Raw genomic sequence first — 7,104 nt, forward strand, 5'->3', positions numbered from 1 at the left:
CTTGGGCCTTTTTAGCGAAAAAAAAACCCCTTGCTGTACTGTTTAAGATGGCATGACAATTTACAGTTTTGAAGCATGTATTTTTATACTTAGGCATACGTGCCCACTGAGTACTTTTGTACTCAGCCCTGCATATATTTCTAAATGTGCAGGTTGAGTAGCTGCCGATGGTGATGAAGTGACGAGCGGGACTCTTTTGTCTTATTATGTATTAATGAACTCTAGGGATACATGTCTTCATACATGTATTCAGAACCTTATTCCGCTGCGTACTCAGAAGTGTTATGTTATTTTGGCTAAGTCGGAGTTATCCGAACTTACTAGTTATTTGAGTCTATACGATGAAACCTCCGTTATATTATAAATATTCCTTTTGTTAACAATGATGAAATGCGATCCTTCCTTGTTTGATTATCCCCTTTCTACCCCGCTTCTAATCTCCCTCCATTAGTCACGGTTTCCCGGCTTAATTATCCTTAATTAGGTCCGGTCGTGACAAAGTGAGACGCGCGGCGGTTGGCGTGGTGTCGCCGATGACCATTGCGGTTTTGAGAGATGAGAGAGACGAGCTGGGGGAGTCGTAGCTTTCCGTTGAAAATTTCCGAGGCAGCGGCAACGGCCGATTAGGTGGGTTCTTCGAGTTTTCCATGAATTGTTTGCCCTGGGCCATGCTGGTATCCGGAATCGATTGAGCTTTGCTTCCGGACTAAATTGGTACAACTGCATGTGGTCTAAAAATTCTGATTTTTGTTCGAGAGACTCCGTTCCAGCCCGACTGTATCCCATGCACTGCTATCGAGATTGATGGCGTTTATTCATGGCCATGGGAGGTGAGTATTTTGCATAAGAGCATCCGCAATGGTTACACGATAGTCATTACACGATAGGGCTATCATGTAAATGTGCTATCGTGTAACCATTGCGGGAGAGATTTACACGAGGGCTACACGTTCTATCGTGTAGCCCTTTAAACCGTTTGAAATTTTTTTATTTTTTATTTTTTCAATTTTTCTTCTCTTTATAACTAATTCTATCATGGATCTGGGATCCTGCCATTCCGGTGCGTCACGTTCTATCGTGGATCTGGGATCCTGCCATTCCGGTGCGTCGCTCCTTGGTTTGTTGGCGTCTTATCCACGGGAGATTGCCTACGGTGGATTGCTTGAGACGTCAAGGTTTGACAACTCCTAATGCCTGTCCGCTCTGTTGGAATGCAGCTGAGTCTATAGATCACATTTTCTGGCAATGTCGGATGGTGGCTCCCATTTGGCAGACCTTTCTTGATTAGTTTGGGAAAATCGATCTCATGGATTCTCCGGATATTTATTCTTTCCTCTCTTTCGCTTGGAATACCACGCTCAGTTCCCTCTTACAAAAGCTCTGGAAGATTGGGGTTATCAGCCTTATTTGGATTATTTGGACGAGTCGCAACAATGTTATCTTTGAAGATCAAACGTTTAGCGCGGTTGCGGTTGTGAAGTTTATTAAGGTGGTTTATAAGGAGACGGATTGCATTAAGAACCTCGGGTTTATGAATAATATTTGGAGTGATTATCTTACTCTTCGCGGTCTCGGAGTGAAGTCTAGACCCGCTCCACCCCCAAATTACATCTCTGTTTATTGGTGGCCGCCTGACATCAATTGGATCAAAGTCAACACGGATGGTTCGGCCTTTGGAGCGCCGGGTCTTATTTCTGCTGGTGGGGTCTTTCGAGACCATAAAGCTGAAGTTTGTGGTTGTTTTCATATTAAGGGCGGCACTGGTTTCGCGTTCGAGGCTGAACTTCTCGGGGTAATCACTGCCATCGCCATCGCTCACAATCGAGGATGGCGCCGCTTGTGGCTTGAGGCTGACTCCTCCTACGTGGTGAATTTGTTACAGAAAAGATGCATGGATGTGCCTTGGAGATTTAGGAATTATTGGATGGATACTCTCACGCGCCTTGAGGATTTCACGTTCACCGTTACGCACAATTATAGGGAAGGGAATGCGGCTGCGGACATCATGGCCCATTCGGATCGCCGGGAAGGATGGTGGCCTCATGAGATTGATGAAATTAAGGAGGCGGTGCGGTTGGACATGTCTTCGCACAGTCACACTCGTCGTATCTAGCCTTTCTGTTTTGGGTTGGATGCTCTCGAAGAAGAGGGGAAAGTTTGGCGATGGTGTGTTTGGCGTCGCTGCTCTGCGCGCTGGATCTGCGCGCAGTTCTGACCTCCGGGGACACACAGCGATGGCGTCATACCGGCCGTGCTGGTCCTTCGGTTGGGAAGGAAGAGGTTGGCGCGGTGGTTGGTTCTGCTGTTGGCTGCGGCTGGTTGGATGCTGGTTTCACACCAATCTTCTGTCGAGCACCTGGCGGGCGTACTATGGGGTCGGGTGGTAAGGAGCCCTGCTGCTGCTTTGGGCGTGGAATTTTGGTGTTGTGTGCTGTTTTTCGTGTTGTGTTCTGTAAGGCGACACCGGCGACGGCGTTTATCCGGCCGGGCTCGCACCTTGCTTGTTTGTTCTTTGAGTTTGGTGGTTCTGGGAAGTTCACGGCGACGGCATCTAACCGGCCGTGTCTTCTTCCTTTAGTTTTTGTTGGGTCCTTGGTTTTGGTCTTGCTAACGGCGACGGCGTCTAACCGGCCGCTTAGCTTCTTCTGTTTGGCTTTTGGCGACGGCGTCTTACCGGCCTTTAGCCTGTTTTCGTTTTTTTTGTTAGGGGTGCGAGCCGGGTTTGTTTGGGGACGATGGTCAGGCCGGAGTTCCGGAAACTTTCCCTTCCGCTCTTCCCCTTTTTATTTCCTTTTGCTTCCGTTCGTAGACGGGTACTCTTTTTCCTTTTTACGGTTTTTCCCTCTGGGTTTTCCGTAAAAAGGTTTTAATGAGGCTCGACCCTTAGTTGGCTTCTTGTGCCTTCAAGGGTTCTAAGTTTTTCTTTCTTTTTAATAAAATCGCATTTTATATAACTAATTCTATCATGTAAGCTATCATGTAACCCCACTGCAACATCTTTACACCATGTGGTCCCCCATCATAAAGTAGGCTATCATGTAAGTTATCATGTAACCCTATTGCGGATGCTCTAAGGTTGTAGTTCATATCTTACAAGATGCAATTTTGTAAATTTTGTGGGAATTTTGTTTCTTCTATTTTGAGTATGGCAGAAAGGATAGGACTATGTGTTCGTGTTAAAAACATAGTGGCGTTATTTATTGCATTGCAATTTTTTCCATTCATAAATGAGAAATGTTTTGTAAATAATTTTAATGGTATTTAGCCATGTAGCAGCTGAGTTGGCCTCTTTTATGAGTAGAGTCACACCTATTTGTTTCCTTTTTGTTCATGATGATGTATAAAACCTTCATGTGAAAGAATAAAGTAGACATAGAGTTGTCTATTTTCAGTTTCTGCAGTCTTGCTTGATTTTACACGATCTTTTCAAATCTCTCATCTTTTTTTTTTACTTGGCTTTGTCTGATAAGGGGAAGCCACAACCTATATTTCACTCTTTATTTGGATTTTTTGGTTTCATTTAGTTGCGAACGACTGAATTCTGCCACAGGAGAAAGAGTAGCGAGAGGGAGATCGTTTTCCAGGTTAGATGTTTTTCTTTCGTATATAAAGATGAGGAAAATAGCTCACCATTGCCATCTATTCCTTTATTTATGGATTTCCTTTTTGTCTTTTGGAGGTTTTGAGCTCTCTGTAGCAGCGACTAGCTTGGGAGAGAGAGAGCAGAGAAGTAACAAGATAAAAAAGGTCAAAGGCTTCACCTCATCTGCTGCGATGTATTTGTCGATTGTATCCCGTCATTGTTTGTAGGTTCAATTCAGTGTATGATTTTGTGGAGTTGCCAAAGGATTTGTCAAAGTATGTCTTAGATCCTTGTATCTATTTTTCGTGTAAAGGTCCAGAAGAACTTATGGTTGGATATTAGTCAAAACTTCTATTTGTGTCTCGTAGACTCGTTGGTTTAGAATTTCGAGAATTTATTCATCGCTTGCTGGCATTTCCAGATTATTGCAGCTGTCTGAAAATGCATCTTGTTGCCTTCTTTTTTGTTGCATTGTGCTTCATAGATTCAATGTTTTTTTTTTTTTGGTATAATTTGAAGTTTGATCTATGATCCATAGCCTTGTTAAACACTTGATATTCTTGTATTGAATGTATCAATAGTGCCCTTGTGAAATTAGTAGGCCATGATTTGGTATTTTTCGAGCATATATGATACCCTAAACTCGAAAGGATTTCAGAATCAAGTTTTTCTAAATTTTTCTTCAAATGGTTGTAGGGCCAAATTACTGTCATTTGGCTTGTTGCTCACTTGAAATAATATGATGGGATATGATTCTCCATCTCGTTTCTGGGACTGTTGACTTGATAATAGATTTCATGATTCAACATATAACACTCAATTGTAGCAGCAAACTTAATTTGAATAAATATTGATGTACATTGACGTTGAGTTCCAAGCTTTAAGAAGTGATAAAATCTAAAGGTTGTTTTTGTTGATCTCTTTCGTAGCATTAATTGTCGTGGAACTGAGGGTGTTTCATATTTGTTTAATGCTGGAATGTTGTCGTCTTCCTCCAATGTGTGCTTAAGTATCAAATCGTTATCTTATTTATAATTTTAGCACTGTTATGTGCAATGGTTTTGTCAACTACAAGTCGTCTAAATATCGTTTTCATCTTCACTTTGTTGCACTGTTTACTACTTAGCAATTTATTTGTTTAGGTGTTTCTGGACATGTCTGCCTCTTTTGTGTTGAGTGGGTCGAGTAGTGAAAATTTTAGATCGTTGGATGATGACACAAGTTGTGTAAATAATGTGAATGGCGTGACAAGAAATAGGTCACGGGCCAGGCATGGTATGGTTGTGTTCGATTCCGGGATTGGTGAAAATCATTGTGGACCGCTTGAAGGTAGTATTCATGCGTACAAGCTGGGAGAGATGAGCCCGAAATCTGTTATCACATTTGACAAGTTGGATGAACTCCGTGCTGCTTATGCTATTCCTCCTTGTGCCAATCTGGCTGCTCCATCCGACTCAGAAAGGCCCGATTGATTATATCCGGGATGGACGGTCATGTATGAGTGTTTTCTTCAGATGGGTGCCTATTTTCCTCTTCCTCGACTAGTGTTTGAGGCTTGCACTTACTATCGCATTGCTCCGGGTCAATTAGTTCCGAACGTGTGGCGCATTCTCATGGCCATTCAGGTTTCTAGCGAGCTGAGGGTTGTTCACTTCAATTTTTCTGAAGTTTTGCAGGCTTACAGTTCGGAGACGCATAGAACCGATAATGTTCGATACCAGTTTAAGGCAAATCGTCCGCTTTTGCTATCTCTTTCGGATAGCGCCAAAGGTTGGCGTTCTAGATATTTTTTCATATCTAATAATGCAATAGGAAAGCCGCGTGATTCGATTGTTCCACAGGCGTGGGAAGCTTGTAGTGAGTGTTACATGTTGGATGACTTGGAATTTGAGTATTTTTTGTTGTAGTAACATGTTATCATTTTTATGTGTTCATAACTTATGCTTGACATATTTCCTTGTTTTGAAGTTTGTCTAAGGAGGGGGCCTACCGGCTTATCTTTTGATAGTGCTGGGAAGATCGACTGGTTTCTAAGTTTTAGCGAAGAGGAGCGTCATTTCTGTAATATTTTGACCGAGGCGAACTTATGAGCTAGCTCGATGTGGAGACGCGTTTCCGCATGTATTACTTATTTAGTAATTCTACCTTATTCCAATTTGTCATCAATATAACTAAGTGCTTTTATTTGGATGTAGATCACAGGATGTCGAAGCCATATGTTCCGCCACTGCTTGGGAAGGGTGCTGCCATGGAGGTGATCATTAACCGAAGGAAGAAAGCTGCCAGCTCAAGTGAAGTGGTTACGGATGACGTTGCTGCAGCGTGTGTCTTGTGATCATCTCCTGATCAGCCCGAAAAAATGGGAAGGGGTCTGCTGAAGTCGACCTCACTCTGTCCGATCAAGTGGATGACTACATCAATTTGTCATTTCCAAACGTGTCGACACATTCCCAGCTTGGATCTGTCCATGGGGTGGCCGAATAGCTACTACTCCCAAGTGATAGGATTACTTTAGAAAGAAGGGGGATGGAGGCGTTGCTAGCAAACTCTTCGATCAAACCTTTTTGGTAAGTATTTTCAAGTGTAGATTATTTTGTTGACATGAATTCTCAAATTTTCAACTTGTTGCATTTTTGTGTTTGTTGTAGAGTATGCAGAAAGCTGCCTTCCTTAAGGAAAGAACTCTTACGATGGTGACAGAGCTTAATGAGTTGAGGGCTGAACGAGCAAGTTGGCAAGACAAGATGGCGGCCGTCAAGAAGGTGCATGATAAGGCCAATAAGATTGTCAAGAAATTGGAGTCTGCCAAGTTGGAAGACGCTCGTCGGTTGGAGCGAGTTGCAGCGGAGTGCAAGGATCTTGAAGATAAGGTTGTTGCGTTGGAACTTGGAACAACAAATCCTTTATGCAAGTTGTGAGCCAGAGGTTCGAGTTCAGGGCGAGATGGCCTCTGCGTATCTCGAGAATCAGGCCCCCAAGACTTGGGATGTCCAACAATATATAGATGAATTTAATGAGTTGAAGGCTGACAAGAAGGAATAAGAGCAGCTTGCTAGAAACTTTGCCGTCCTCAGAAGGGGGAGTGACTCTTTGAGGCGAAAAAAACTTTGTTATTATTTTGCTTGCATTGCACTGTTTGAGACTTGACTATTTAGCCGACCTCCTATGTCGACATGTGTATGTTTTATCTCCAGCTTTGACTTTAGACCATTGGGTCGGTTTGAGCTATTTATCTTATTATATTAGGACGTTTTATTTTAGAACACTTGGAAAGTCGACATTGCCAGATATGTGTGAGATTTGCCTTATTCTATAAATTGATGTGATTTGTTGATATCTTGTATAACCATTTCGCATGTAAATTTCTTTAGAACATACATGTACATATGTTTAAGTATCTCTTTTGATGAAGTAAAAACCTTATTCAAATCATGGTTACAATATCGTATGGATTGATGCAACGTATTGTAGCTTGTATATTGAAAAAACAGCAATATGTCGAAGAGATGAATAGACGCAGC

General features: G+C 42.5%; 1 long non-coding RNA gene across 1 annotated transcript; it reads left to right on the forward strand.

Moving 5' to 3' along the window:
• The first annotated feature begins 504 nt into the window (after window positions 1-504).
• LOC130987458 (uncharacterized) lies at window positions 505-3,950 on the forward strand. Its single transcript, XR_009089752.1, has 3 exons — window positions 505-830; window positions 3,525-3,584; window positions 3,680-3,950. It is a non-coding gene; the product is annotated as an uncharacterized LOC130987458 (long non-coding RNA).
• Window positions 3,951-7,104: the final 3,154 nt, after the last annotated feature.

Source organism: Salvia miltiorrhiza, chromosome 6, assembly GCF_028751815.1.
Source record: "Salvia miltiorrhiza cultivar Shanhuang (shh) chromosome 6, IMPLAD_Smil_shh, whole genome shotgun sequence".
In the NCBI taxonomy this organism is placed as follows: Eukaryota; Viridiplantae; Streptophyta; class Magnoliopsida; order Lamiales; family Lamiaceae; genus Salvia; species Salvia miltiorrhiza.